At 35.9% G+C, this 15,262-nt stretch overlaps 1 protein-coding gene across 5 annotated transcripts in view; it reads left to right on the forward strand.

The window, feature by feature from the left end:
• TMEM135 (transmembrane protein 135) overlaps window positions 1-15,262 on the forward strand; it is a 305,900-nt gene that overhangs the window by 153,009 nt on the left and 137,629 nt on the right. The window lies entirely within an intron of this gene.

The raw sequence follows: 15,262 nt of genomic DNA on the forward strand, positions 1-15,262 counted from the left end.
GAAGGAGAGGGAAAGGGAGAAAAAAGCTGGAGAGAATTTTGTGTTCAGTGCTAAGTTTTGACTTTTTAAAATGCTCCTGTCAGTCCTTTAAAAGATTTTTCTATCACCTCAAATAAATTTTTATTTTAAAATTATTACCAGCTTGATTACCCCGTCTGCCCTTTCTTTATTTTCTTTTTTACTAAGAAAAATTTAGGTTGAGGTCGAATGTAATACCACATTGTTATGTTCCTTTTTCTATCCTGTTGGCAGGTCCTTAAGAACTCCCTTTCTTGGGGAGATGGAGTCTTGCTATGTTGCCTAGGCTAGTCTTGAACGCCTGGCCTCAAGCGATTCTCCTGCCTCAGCCTCACAAAGTACTGGGATTACAGGCATGATCCACCGTGCCTAACCCTTAGAATTCCTTATTATTGAATTAAGTTTGATGTTATTTAATGTAATATTTATAATCCAGAAACTTTAATATTTAATAGTAAAAGTCAGTAAATATCTATGGAGTTAAATAGAATTGTATTACTTCATGACTATAAATGTGTTGGTTGATGTATTTGCTCATCAGGCAAAAATATGCCAACATTTGAAAAGTATGTACATTCTAAATATTTAATTGTATACTGGCAAATCACCTTGGTATAATTTGTAACATAGATTTTGTCTATGCAGAAAGACTTAATTGATCCCTTTGTATTCTCAAACACTGAAGCATGTAGTGTCATTTTGAAAAAAGAAAACTTACAGCAATAAGGTCATAGTAATCTGCCTTTAATGTGTGAATATGAATTTCAGATTTTAGTAATTAATATGTATTTTTTTTCATAGGGTGGGCAATGAACTGTTGAACTTACCTTCTTTTATAGGATGGTTAGGGAAATCTATACAGCACAGTGGTATAAGTAATCATCTGAGCATGTCAACACATGAATATATACTTTACTTAATAAGGAGGAAATAGTTAAAATAGCTGGCTTTTGATCCATTTTTCTGCTAATTATTGGATGTTGTTCCATGTGGTAAACCTGGTTAACAATTATTAATGTCAGCCAAAGTGTTTCTCTGACCTTCAGTTTCTATAATGAGGTTAAAGTGTAAAATGCACATTTTTTTCTTACATTTTAAGAGTTCCAGGAGTGGAATGTGTCTTCTAATTAATGGCACCTCATAGTTACCATCTGCTATTTTTTATATTTTAATGTCTCTAAAATTAGGAAATTTCTTTTTTTTCCCCACTGACATATTTGGTTCTCAGGAAATTTGTCTGTGTTATGTTAGGGTTGATAAAATAATATTTTATGGTTTAAAAAGTACAGGGTGATGTGTAGCAAGCATTCAGTAAATGGTAGTTAGGATAAGCTACTAATTAGTTTTAATTTAATGATTTGATTTTTGGAAGTAGAGGAGACAAAACAAAGATATTACTGAATACACACACACACACACACACACACACACACCCCCATAGATTTTCAGAGATGGTGGGCTAAATGCTGTGGAAATGGGTGCTATGATTCCTGACTTCAGAGGCGCTTACTCACTGGTGGGGGAAACAGTTCCATTAGTAATTGGAAAAAGGAAAATGTCTGGGAGAGAGTGGAAATACTTAGTTTAGGTTGAGTCTGAAACTAACCACTGTCCATATACCACTTGGGTTGTGCTAAATTGAAACTGTGTTTTAGTATGAGGACAATAGTAGAGAATCTGTTTGAGAGTAAGAGATAAACTAAAAGGTTAATTTTAAGGGATTATTTAAAACACAAGCTGAAATCATTATATTTATCAGTATCAGAAATTTGTAATATGCTAAGGGAGGAGAGTGGCAAGGAGTTTATTTATTTGTCCTAGGACTTTTAAAAAATGTGCTAGGCCAGTACTGCAAAAATATTTGTTAAGCAGGGATTCATAGTTAATCTCATGACAAGTGTAGCAGGTCAGAGAAAAAAATTGGTATATCCAAATTACAAAAATAACAGTCTTTCAGGGAATTTATCCAGATGCATGATGACAGTAAACTTTGCATGTGTTTCGCCTTCCTTGTTCTGGCTTTAATGCTGTATTTTGTCTATTTACTGGACATTTCTGGTTGGATATTTGAAGAAATTTTAAAATGGGAAAACATTTTCCCCAAGTAAGATAGTCTTTGAAGGTGTTCGAAACTTACTTTATAGGTTGTAATGTATTATAGGAGGTCTTAAGCAGAGGAGTTATACTTTGTCTTTTAAAAATCCTCCTCCTAACTCTCCAAGTTTGAAATTACACTGGTCATCTTATAGATAAACTGAGGCTTAGATAAGTTAAACATTTTGCCTATGGTCAAATAGCTAGGAATCTGGAGAGCCAGAATTTGAACCCTTGTCTCCAAAGTTCATTGATTCTGCTATGCAATATAATTGCTCTCAATGTACAATAATTCACTTACTTAGACTAGAGCTTTCTAATCTTCATTAGCCATAGGTAATAAAATTCCAAGATTATGTAATCAGCAATGACTTTTATGCATTCTAATTATTACTGTTATCTTTTCATATTCGTAGGATAATATGTGGCTTAAAATGAATAGGAAAAAAATAGCCTTCACAAATCTGTTACCTCATTGAATATTTAACTGTGGTGGTGTTCTTTATAAAGTCCTATATGGGGAGTAGCTGGATCTTTGTGTTGTAATTGACTTACATAAGCTGAAAAGCAGATCAGTTTTCTGGGTTGAATTTTTTTTGTTTTTATGGTTTTTTTTAGATGGAGTCTCACTCTGTTGCCCAGGCTGGAGTGCAGTGGTGTGAGCTTGGCTAACTGCAACCTCTGCCTCTGGGATTCAAGTCCTGCCTCAGCTTCCTGAGTAGCTGGGACTGCAGGTGCCTGCCACCATACTTGGCTAATTTTTGTATTTTTAGTGGAGATGGGGTTTCACCTTGTTGGCCAGGATGGTCTTGATCTCTTGACCTCAGGTTCTATCCTCCTGGGCCTCCGGAAGTGTTGGGATTACAGCTGTGAGTCACTTTGCCTGGCATAGGTTGAATTTTTTAAATGGGTTTCTCTGTTTGAGGGGCTTTTAAAATAATCAATATCTATCAGTAGTTATTGAATGTACTTGGCTCCAAAGTGATATTTTTCTACTTCTGATGGAAAGATGTAGTCCTGTCTTCTGCCTTCTGGGTGTTTATGTTTAGGAAGAAACAAGTACTTTGTTAGAAGATAAGGTTACTCTCTTAAATTTATATATTTTAAAAATTATCTGATTTATTTTAAATATAATGAGACTAGAGTAAAGCAGAAATTGGTGTTTTTTCATTTGGTTTTTCTTAATCTTAAGTTTCGAAAGAGAACCAAGTTTAAAAATTCTTCACCATAGGAGGGCAGGATTTCAAACCCTGATTCTTCATTAAATCATTTACTTTGTTTTTATAAGCTGATACTATATATTTTTCTTACAGTAGTGACAGAGAGTCACTGGGAACGTGTAATAAACAAGCTAAGAGACTTCTGTAGCCAGTGAGTTGATTAATCTATTGTGGCTCTATTAACTTGTTTGAATTTTTTAAGTTTTCAAAGTATCAGTCATATCTATTTTCATTTACTCAGGCATTTAAAATTTTCATATATGTCTGTTTAGCATTATATGTGGAGTTTATAGATATTCATGAATGGAAAGAGAAATATACCTGCCTGTTAATTCAGCAAGTATTTATTGAACAGTTCTATATTCCTGACATTGTTTTAGATGCCTGCGATCCAGCAGTGAATAAAATTGACAGGTATCCCTAGCCTTGGGGAGCTTATAATCTAGCATATTAATAGCTTATGTTCTAATTATGAAAGAAAATAAAAAACATACACAACAATTAGGAAGTAATTGCAGTTACTAAGCTTCAAAAGAACAAGCAGGTATATGGGTTAAAAGTACAGATAATTTAAATGATAAAGGAAGAAATAAGTAATTAAAATGGGGTTCAGTTAATTCAGAAGATTTCTTAAAGGAGGTGCATCTTTTATTTATTTTTTTGGAGGCTTACTATTTACTTTTCTAATTATACTTTAAGTTCTGGGATACATGTGCAGAATGTGCAGGTTTGTTACATAAGTATGTACATGTACATGCCATGGTGGTTTACTGCACCCAACAACCCGTCATTTACATTAGATATTTCACCTAATAACATCCCTCCCCTCATCCCCCAACCTCCAGCAGGCCCTGGTGTATGATGTTCCCTCCCTGTGTCTATGTGTTCTTATTGTTCAATTCCCACTTATGAGTGAGAACATGTGGTGGTTGGTTTTCTGTTCCTCTGTTAGTTTGCTGAGAATGATGGTTTCCAGTTTCATTTATCTCCCTGCAAAGGATATGAACTCATCTTTTTTATGACTGCATAGTATTCCATGGTGTATATGTGCCACATTGTCTTTATCCAGTCTATCACTGATCAGCATTTGGGTTGGTTCCAAGTCTTTGCTATGTGAACAGTGCTGCAATAAACATATATGTGCATATGTCTTTATAGTAGAATGATTTATAATCCTTTGGGTATATACACAGTAATGGGATTGCTGGGTCAAATGGTATTTCTGGTTCTAGATCCTTGAGGAATTGCCAAACTGTTTTCCACAATGGTCGAACTAATTTACACTCCCACCAACAGTGTAAAAATATTCCTATTTCTCCACATCCTCTCCAGCATCTCTTGTTTCCTGACTTTTTAATGATCACCATTCTAACTGGTGTGAGATGGTATCTCAATGTGGTTTTGATTTGCATTCCTGTAATGACCAGTGATGATGAGCTTTTTTCATATGTTTATTGGCTGCATAAATGTCTTCTTTTGAGAAGTGTCTGTTCATATCCTTTGCCCACTTTTTGATGGAGTTGTTTGTTTTTTTCCTTGTAAATTTGTTTAAGTTCCTTGTAGATTCTAGGTATTAACCCTTTGTCAGATGGATAGATTGGAAATATTTTCTCCTATTCTGTAGGTTGCCTGTTCACTCTGATGATAGTTTCTTTTGCTATGCAAAAGCTCTTTAGTTTAATCAGATCCTATTTGTCTATTTTGGCTTCTGTTGCCATTGCTTTTGGTTTTTGAGTCATGAAGTCTTTGCCCATACCTATGTCCTGAATGATATTGCCTAGTTTTCTTCTATAGTTTTTATGGTTTTAGGTCTTACATTTAAGTCTTTAATCCATCTTGAATTAATGTTGGTATAAGATGTAAGGAAGGTGTCCAGTTTCTGCTTTCTGCATATGGCTAGCCAGTGTTTCCAACACCACTTATTAAATAGGGAATCCTTGCCCCATTGCTTGTTTTTGTCAGGTTTGTCAAAGATCAGATGTTTGTAGATGTGTGGCGTTATTTTCTCTTCTGTTCCACTGGTTTATATATCTGCTTTGGTACCAATACCAAGCTGTTTTAGTTACTGTAGCCTTGTAGTAGAGTTTGAAGTCAGGTAGCATGATACCCCAACATTGTTCTTTTTGCTTAAGATTGTGTTGGCTATTTGGGCTCTTTTTTGGTTCCGTATGAAATTTAAAATAGTTTTTTTTTTTTTTTTTTTTTTAAATTCTGTGAAGAAAGTCAATGGTAGCTTGATGGGGATAGCATTGAATCTATAAATTACTTCGGGCAGCGTGGCTATTTTCACAATATGGATTCTTCTTATCCATGAGTATGGAATGTTTTTCCATCTGTTTGTGTCCTCTCTTATTTCCTTCAGCAAGGACTTGAAGTTTTCCTCGAAGAGGTCTTTCACATCCCTTGTAAGTTGTATTCCTAAGTATTTTATTCTCTTTGTAGCAATTGTAAATGGGGTTCACTCCCAGTCAGTAGGCATGGGGGTCAAGGACCCACTTGAAGAGGCAGTCTGTCCCTTAGCAGAGCTCCTGTGCTGTGCTGGGAGATCTGTTCTCTTCAGAGCTGGCAGGCAGGAGCGTTTAAGTCTGCTGAAGGGGCACCCACAGCCGCCCCTTCCTCCAGGTTCTTTGTCCTAGGGAGATGGGAGTTTTATTGTTAAGCCCCTGACTGGAGCTGCTGCCTTTCTTTCAGAGATGCCCTGCCTAGAGAGCAAAGGTGGTACATCTTTAAATGGAGCTTTGAAGAAATTGATGAGTATTATTAAAGAGGAAGAGGCCAAAAGCCTTTGCCAATTAGGAGAAACAATATGAAAAGGGGCATAACTGAGGATTAAAGTGAGGTACTAGGGACAGCTAACTTTAATTGTAGAATCAAAAAGGACAGTAGGGTGAGTGGTGTCATGTTGAAGGGAAGTAACGTTTGTTGAGTGCCTATACATACTCTAGGTGCATTATAATTACCCATCTTCATTCATACATCAGAACAACTTTCCGTTTTTGGTACTCTTATCAGTGTTTTTCCAAAGGAAGTATTTGAGGTTCAAGAAAGGGTAGTGTTTTCTTTTAATCACATTTCCCTGAGAATTTGTGATGTGAATGCTTAGGGTATTGATTAAGCTTGTAGTGAAATCAAGAATTAGTTTGCTGTCTCTCAAGCAGAGTAGCCAGTGTCCTGTGCTAAGCCAGTACTGTAAACATATTTGTTAAGTGGGGATTCATAGGTAACCTCATGATAAAAATACCAGGTAAGAGAAATAATGAAAAAATACTGGTCTGCATGTCAGTAGACTTTCCTATCTGAAACCTTGGTCAGTTTACTGAACTCCTCACAACTTCAGCTTTGTACTTCAGAAAATGAGCTCCGTAGATGATATTTAACATCCTATATGGCTTTAACTTTTTCTACTTACAGGCAGCTTTGTATCCCTTTTCTGCCTAGGCAGCAGTTTTCAACATTTTTGGCATGAGGGACTGACTTCACGGAAGACAGTTTTTCCACCGGGGTCTTAGTTTTGGGATGAAACTGTTCTACCTCAGATCATCAGGCATTAGATTATCATAAGGAGCATGCAGCCTAGATCTCTCCTACCTGCGATTCACAATAGGGTTCACACTCCTGTGAGAATCTCCTGCCATGGCTGATCTGATAGGAGGCCAAGCTCAGGCAGTAATGCTTCCTCACCTGCTGTTCACCTCCTGCTGTGCGGCCTGGTTCCTAACAGGTGAGGGACCAGTACCTGTCCATGGCACAGGGGTTGGGGACCTCTGTGCTTAAGCCTTTAAAGTTGTGGTTATCAACCTCGACTGAGCTTGAGAATTGCCCATGGAGCTCTGCAAAACTATAGGTACCTGGACTCCATCACCAAACACTTTGTCTATGAGGTCTAGTTTGGGGCTCCAGTATCTGTATTTTTTAAAAGGTCCACTGATTTTAATACTCAGCTGCTATTGTAAACCACTGTTTTAGAAGCTTTTTAAAAATTCTTCCTTCTTCTTTGAACCCAAGGAAGGTACAGTCTGTATGAGACAAAACAGATTAAGGAATAGCAAAGAAATTTAAAGTATATTTAGAGATTTTCATATGCAAAATAGATTTATGTATTAAGGTTTGTTGCTGTTTTGGTAAGAAGGAAAAGTAGATATATTTTTTTAACCTGCTTTTGTTTTATGTTATTAGAATGGATTTTTTTTAACCTTCTGGGAGCATGCTATACATAAGTAATATAGAATATTTAATTTTAGACTGATTGCTGCAATGAGGGCAGGAACTCTTTGTTAGGGATTTTTGTTTCTTAAAGTATAACACCTGGCCGGCATAATAAAGATCTCAGTATATGTCTGATGAATAAGTAAAAGATTTATTTAGACAGAACTCAAGTGGTAAATACTACTTTAATCAGCTTTCAGTTTAAGATTATATCTTTATAGGTTTTTGTGGATAAATATAAATATTGATGTTATTTTAAAATCATATTTATAATACAGTAATTATTTTTGACATTCATTTTTCATCAATTAAAGAATATTCATGAATTAAACAAAGAATATAATTTATATATTTGATATTTCTTATGCATAAAGATACTTGATTATTCAGATATTAAGATATATTTCCAACATTACTGAAATTATTATACTTAATTTTAATATTATATTTAAGGAAACCAAGCATTTTCTTATTTTTGAATGTGAATTCTTTATATAAGGCAACCTAGAAGTAAACTCTTAAATTTATGTTTTTTAATGTTGCATCTATTTTTTCTTAAATATTTTGTTATTATTTTTTTCTTTACTGCTTCTCTCCTAGCACTATCTCATGAAAAAATTTAAGTCTTTAATAAGCAAAGTATTAGTTCAAGTATTGAAATCTCTGAGACCTGCTGCCTAGTAGAATACCAGGAACTAGTGGCTTGTAAAATCTAATCAAATAAACAAATATTCATTGATAGTGTCCTAAAGGCCAATGTGACGTGAGGCACTGAAATCAGATCTAGTGTTCCTTCTTTTTTCTTTCTTCCCCTGAATAATTATTGTGAAGTAGATTACTAGGTACTGGGTTTTAATTGTAAACTAAACCAAAATGGTTTCTGCTTTTAAAAAGTTTTATGGTCTAATGGCTGAGTTATAACCTGCTACTTAGGAACTTGCCAGTGTTGTCTTCTGTAAACAGAACAGAAGCAAGCTCATGCATTGCTTTGGAGAAATAAATTAGATAATGAGTATAAGGCAGTTAGCACAATATCTGACACAAAATAAGCCTATTAGAATTAACTTGTTCTAAATCTTAACTTATTTTTATACATAAGTTGTTTTATTTTCTATATTGGGATGAGTAAATGGAGATCTTATGTTTATTTATAACAGTGTGTGAACTGGTAGCTGATAGTAAAAGACAGAGTTTAGATATTTTGATCCACAGCTATACTAATAGCAGTGTTATTGGCACTTTTGAGTGATTATTTCCTTCCTGCGTGAGTCATGGTATTTGAGTTGGCATATGTTGCCAGTGCCCTCTGCTGTCGAGTGCCAGTGTCTCAGTAATACAAAACTTGTTTAGTCATAAACTTGCTGTGTACTACTCAACCAAATTCTGCTGATGATGTTTTTGTTTCTATGCATAGAGTAAATATGACAAGGGAAGTGCAATAATAGAAAAAACTGACTTGTACAAACAAACATAAGAATCCTATTAGCCAAACAGGGTAAAGTTGTTACATGGTGGAGACTTAGTTCTAACAATTGCAAGTCTTAGTTGGGCAGAAGTCCCACTGAGATTAATGAGATGCTGGCCTTCCAGAAATGCAGACTAGGGCTTAGTTGATCCTGTCAAAGAAAATTGGACTATCACTTCCGCAATAAGACCTCTGATTTATGTATCATATTTTAATGGGAAGAGAATATTAAGGTACCTTACACATGTCTATTGCCATTGTAATATACATTTTATTGACATGATTTGCTTCTGCCCCATATCATGTAGAAAAGAAAAGAATTCTGACCACTCTGGAATATTCCTGAATAACTTTTTCAAGTTTATTCTTTTATTCTCCTGTTGTTGGTTTTCAAAGTGGATATTTAATAAGCTATACATAATTTATTAGAATATAGATTAGAAAAGTTAGAATTTTTTTTTGGTTGTTGTTCCTTTTTAAGCAGCAGCTCAAATACAGCAGTTTTAAAAAACGTGGGGAGAATGGATAGCATCTAGAGAAGGAGAGAGGAAATAAGTATGGAAAAGAATCTTGGGAAAAAGGGCAGAGATATGATATGGCCTAGGGAGTATTTATTTCAAGCAAGGTACAGTAAGTCCTCACGTCATGTTGTGGATAGCTCCTTGGAAACAGTGACTTTAAGTGAAATACCTTACAGCAGGTCCTCTAACCGCGTGCTTTTGTTCAATGCCCTTTTCTTATAACATTAATGAGCAAAAAAATAGTTTTGTTTGTCATATATTGTTTCACTTAAAATAGCAGTTGCCAAGAATCATCATAGACATTATATGCAGAATTACTGTATATACAGAGACATCCCAGTCCTATCTCTAATGTGGTGGGTAGAAATGAGTTTTGAACACAGAACAGAAAGTTTGAGATAACCCAAGCTACTGGTCATCACTCTCAGGGTGATAAAGCATTAAAAGAGACTTTCAAGGAGATTGTGGAGTTACTATTAATATCTTGTTCATGTAGAAAAGATGTATCTTTTAATAGCCATTAGTCTGGATGGTATAGATATTGAACTGCCAGAGTCAGAAGACTGGACTAAGTATAATAATATCTTGGTATTTATTTCAGTTCTCCAATTTTGTGAATCAAAGCAACATATCATATTTTGGCAGGTTCTTAGAAAATTTATAGTTAATGCCAGAATCACATCATAAAACATTAAGCTTCAGAACTTGCTGGATTATTTTATCCTTGTCACTAAATCTACTTTAAATAGTTCACCATGTTATGTGCATTATTGCATACTCCTGATGAACAAATAGTTTATTTTGAAAATTTTGGTATAGGTCAAGAAGGCTAAGGGTCAAACCAAGATTTAAAAAATATCAGATCTCAATGTTTAAGTTTGTTGGCTTTGTCTATGCCAACTCTATGTGTGCCTTTCTACACGAAGATGATTATCTTTTGAAATTCCCTTATTTTCTTCGTAATAGTAACTCTGCTTTTGATTTAAATACAAAAATAAATGTGTCATAATTTTGCCTTAAAACAAACAATGTCTGTTTAAGTATGGAGCATTTAGGTTTTATTTTTCAAAAATTAGAAGAGTTCTTAAGATAACATCAGTTTGTTTTGATTCTAATGGGAAGAGCTTTAGGTCAAGAAAGCAATTATTTCCACATGGGTAAGGCCAAGCCTAACTACCTCCCCTACACCAACCACCCACTAAACTTAAATTTGTCTACTCTGGTTGTATATCTAGATGTGGTTGAATGCATTAAAAGACACAGGATTTATTAAATAAATAAAGACTTTAGATATATAGAAAATGTTTCTTTGTACAAACAGACGAAAAAAATTTTGCATATAATATTGGGTAAGTTCAGCAGCAAGTAACTTAAACTTTTTGAATTAGCAAATAAATTGAACTTTATACATATGTGTATGGCCAAGTGTCATTTTTAACATTTTGTTTGTACATCATTTTTCTTTTTAATTGACTCTCGTGTTCTCCATAGGTAAGTGCTATAGTTTGGATAGTTGATCCTCCAAACCTCGTATTGAAATTTGATCCCCAGTGATGGAGGTGGGGCCTAATGGGAGGTGTTGGGTCATGGGAGCAGATTCCTCATCAATGACTTGGTGCCTTCCTTGTGGTAATGAGTGAGTTTCAGTTCTGTTAGTTCCCATGAGAGCTGGTTGTTAGAAAGAGGCTGGCACCTCCCTGCCCTTTCCTTTCACCCCATTTGATGTCTGCACATGCCGGCTCCCCTTTGCTTTTTGCCGTGAAGAGAAGCGGCTTGAGGCCCTCACCATATGCATATGTTAGCCCCATGCTTCTTGTACAGGCTGCAAAACAATGAGCCAAATGAATCCCTTTTTAAAAACATGAATCACCCAATCTCAGGTATTCCTTTTTAGTAACACAAGTGGACTAAGATAGTGAGTTTGCTATATAATGGCAAGTATTGTTTGAGATGGTTCAGTAGGGATGTGGCAGGTCGGAAGAGAAGATTTGTATTTAATGATAAAGATATGTCATTAACTTCCAATAGGAGATTGCAGAAATTTTCATATACCTTTGAATTCTAGATGATTGATGTCCATGGGAAAGATTGTTAAGGTAGGTTGAAGAATTGAAAGAATTTGATAAAAGTCTGTTTTAGTGATTTTCACTGTAGTGGTTTTAGCCTAATGGTTGGGACTGAAGTCAGATTATAGTGGGGTAGGGAGTAAGTGAATGAGAGGGGAGGATGAATAGATTCAACACATGTATACCTCTTTTTTCAGGGAGATGGATTCAAGAAGGGAATTGAAGGACAGTTTCAAGAGGAAAAGCTCAGGGATTAAAAAACAGTGCATCTCATGCATCTCAAAAGAGAGAACTTCCTTTCTCTCTTTTCTTATTGTTTAAAGTGTCCCATTAGCCAGTGCTGAATGCAAATCTGGCTTTGATGATAATATAATATACATGATAACAGTCCTTTTGATATAATTTACCATAATGGATTATAAAATCATTAAGTGAAAGAACATTTAATAGGCAGAATCACAATTGACTTAAAATCTCTGGGGCTAATGAGAGCACAAAGGGCATTGGCTAACCCCAGATTGCTGCAATTTAAAGCACTTTACCGTTGCTTCACCTCTTCATTTTAAGATCTTTTCCATAAAATGTGGACCTAATCCATCCTACATGTGTGAGATTTTTAACCTCATTTAACACTGCTAACTTTGATAGAGTTCTTCTGTATGTCTAGTGGAATGCTCTTATTGCAGTTGAAACCCTTCATTTCTTGTTATTTTTTTGCTGACTATTGCATTTGGTAAGTATTTGGTGTTCATTATGAGAATACAGAATGAAGAAATATGTGATTATTATAACCTTGAAAGCCTTCTATAATTTTGGAAACTTATTGATTAGATTTTACAAGCCAGTTTTATTCCAGTGTAATATCCATAAGTTATACTCATTGAAAGTGTACAATTAGTGATTTTTAAGTAAGTTTATAGAGTGGTATAGCCATCATCAAATCTAGATTTTGAATATTTCTATCACTCTAAAAAATACTTGTTTCTATCACTTCCCATTGCTACTCCCAGCCCCAGGTAACCACTAATGTTTTTGTCTCTTTTTCTACTTTTGCCCCCTGCGGGTATATTATAATACAGTTTTGACAGCAACTGCCCATCAATTAGCATCTGACTCCACAGGTTTAAGAGTTTAGCCCTCCAGAAGACTGTTCTTAATTCAGATGCTAGTCACAAACGCAGAACATTCCTATTTCTGATGACTGACTATAAAATTGGAGATTTCCCAAATTTATAGGTTCAGTAATTCTCTGGAAGGACTCACAGAGCTCACTAAAAATGTTATACAGTTTTATTATAAAGGATACACATAAGGTTTGGAAGGGACCTGGACATAAAGCTTCCATGCCCTCTCCTGTGGAGTCAGGGTTCATTACCCTTTCTGCGTATCAGTGTGTCCACCAAGCCTCAGTATTCAGAGCTTATATTGGGATTTGAGTATATGGGTGTAATTGATTACATTACTGGCCTTGTGACTGAACTATCTCCAGCTCCCCTCCTGTCCTTGGAGGTACTGTTGGCCTAGAGTTCCAACCTTCTAATCATATGTTTGGTTTTTTTGGTGACCAGTCCCTATCTGGAAGCTATCACCACGAGTCACCTCATTAGCATAACAAAGACAATACAGCCGCCTATGAGATTCCAAGGGTTTTTGAAGCCCTGTGCCAGGAACAAAGTTCAGATAAACTTTTATTATACTATAGTCTGAACTCGCTTTTTCTGAAAATGTTATATACATGGAATTATACAATTTGTGTCCTTTTGAGTCTGCCTTTCTTGCCTTAACATAATGTATTTTTTTTTTTTTTTAGACAGAGTCTCACTCTTTTGCCCAGGCTGGAGTGCAGTGGTGCGATCTTGGCTTATTACAACCTCTGCCTCCTGATTCAAGTGATTCTCCTGCCTCAGCCTCCTGAGTAGCTGGGATTACAGGTGCCCGCCACCACGCCTGGCTAATTTGGTATTTTTAGTAGAGATGGGATTTTGTCATCTTGGCCAGGCTGGTCTTGAACTCTTAACCTCAGGTCATCCACCCACCTTGGCTTCCCAAAGTGCTGGAATTACAGGTGTGAGCCACCAAGTCTAGCCTGTTGGTTTTGAGATGGAGTCTCACTCTCTCACCCAAGCAGGAGTGCAGTGGAGTGATCTCGGCTCACTGCAGCCTCTGCCTCCTACCTCAGTCTCCTGAGTAGCTGGGACTATAGGGGTGCACCACCATACCCGGCTAATTTTTATATTTTTAGTAGAGATGGGATTTTACCATGTTGGCCAGGCTGGTCTCAAACTCCTGACCTTAAGTGATCTGCCCATCTTGGCCTCCCAAATTGCTGGGATTACAGGTGTGAGCCACCATGTCTGACCAGCATAACGTTTTTGAGGTCCATTCATATCAGTAGGTTTTTTTTTCCCTTTTTATGACTGAACAGTATTCCATTGTATGGATAATATTTTGTTATGGACATGCTAATGGACCATTTGGATTATTTCCAGTTTTCATTTATTATGAAAATACTCTGTGACTGTTTGAAGAGAAGTCTTTGGGTTGACATATGTTTTAATTTCTGTAAGCTTGATATCTAAATGTAGAATTGTTAGGTCTTAAGAATAACTCTTAAAGAAAAAAGTAGTTGTTCTATTTTACGTTCCCTCTTGGCAGTGTATGAGGGGTCCAGTTTATTAGCATCCTTGCCAACATTTTGCATGACCAGACTGTTATAGCCATTCTAGAAATGTATAGTGGTATCTTTTTTTTTTTTTTTTTTTTTTTTTGAGACGGAGTTTCGCTCTTGATACCCAGGCTGGAATGCAATGGCGCGATCTCGGCTCACCGCAACCTCCGCCTCCTGGGTTCAGGCAATTCTCCTGCCTCAGCCTCCTGAGTAGCTGGGATTACAGGCACGCGCCACCGTGCCCAGCTAATTTTTTGTATTAGTAGAGACGGGGTTTCACCATGTTGACCAGGATGGTCTCGATCTCTTGACCTCGTGATCCACCCGCCTCGGCCTCCCAAAGTGCTGGGATTACAGGCTTGAGCCACCGCGCCCGGCCCTAGTGGTATCTTTTATGGTAATTTTCATTTCCCTAATGACAGTAATGTTGGACTTCCTTTCATAGTACTTATTGGACATTTGTATATATTTTGTGAAATGTCTGCTAAATTTTGTTGCCATTTTTTCATGGGGTTCATTGTCTTATTACTGAGTTGCAAGAGGTGACTTCAAAAAAATTTTTTTTGGATCGAATCTTTTATTAAATATAGGATTTGAAAATTTTTTTTCCCAGTTTGTGGTCTGTCTTTTCAGTTTCTAAATAGTGCTTTTTGAAGAGAAAATCTTCTAAATTTTGATGATGTTCCATTTATTAATTTTTTTCTCTTACGAGCTATACTTTTGCTATCATATCCAATAAATCTTTACCTAGTTGGGGGTCACAAAGATTTTCTCCTGTGTTTTTCATTTAGGTCTGTGATCTGTTTTTAGTTTACTTTTAAATACGGTGTGAGATACTTTGGTTTCTGTTCAGATCGTATAAATCTTTTGCCTTTTAAATACAGTGTGAGGTGGAAATCCAAGTTCTTTTTTTTTTTTTTTTTTTTTTTTTTTGCCTAGGTATATTCAGTTGTACCAGCAGTGTTTGTTGAAAAACCTATCTTTGCCCATTGAATTGCTTTGGC

This window comes from Aotus nancymaae, unplaced genomic scaffold (assembly GCF_030222135.1).
Source record: "Aotus nancymaae isolate 86718 unplaced genomic scaffold, 86718_ANA_hifiasm-v0.15.2.pri h1tg000059l, whole genome shotgun sequence".
NCBI lineage: Eukaryota > Metazoa > Chordata > Mammalia > Primates > Aotidae > Aotus > Aotus nancymaae.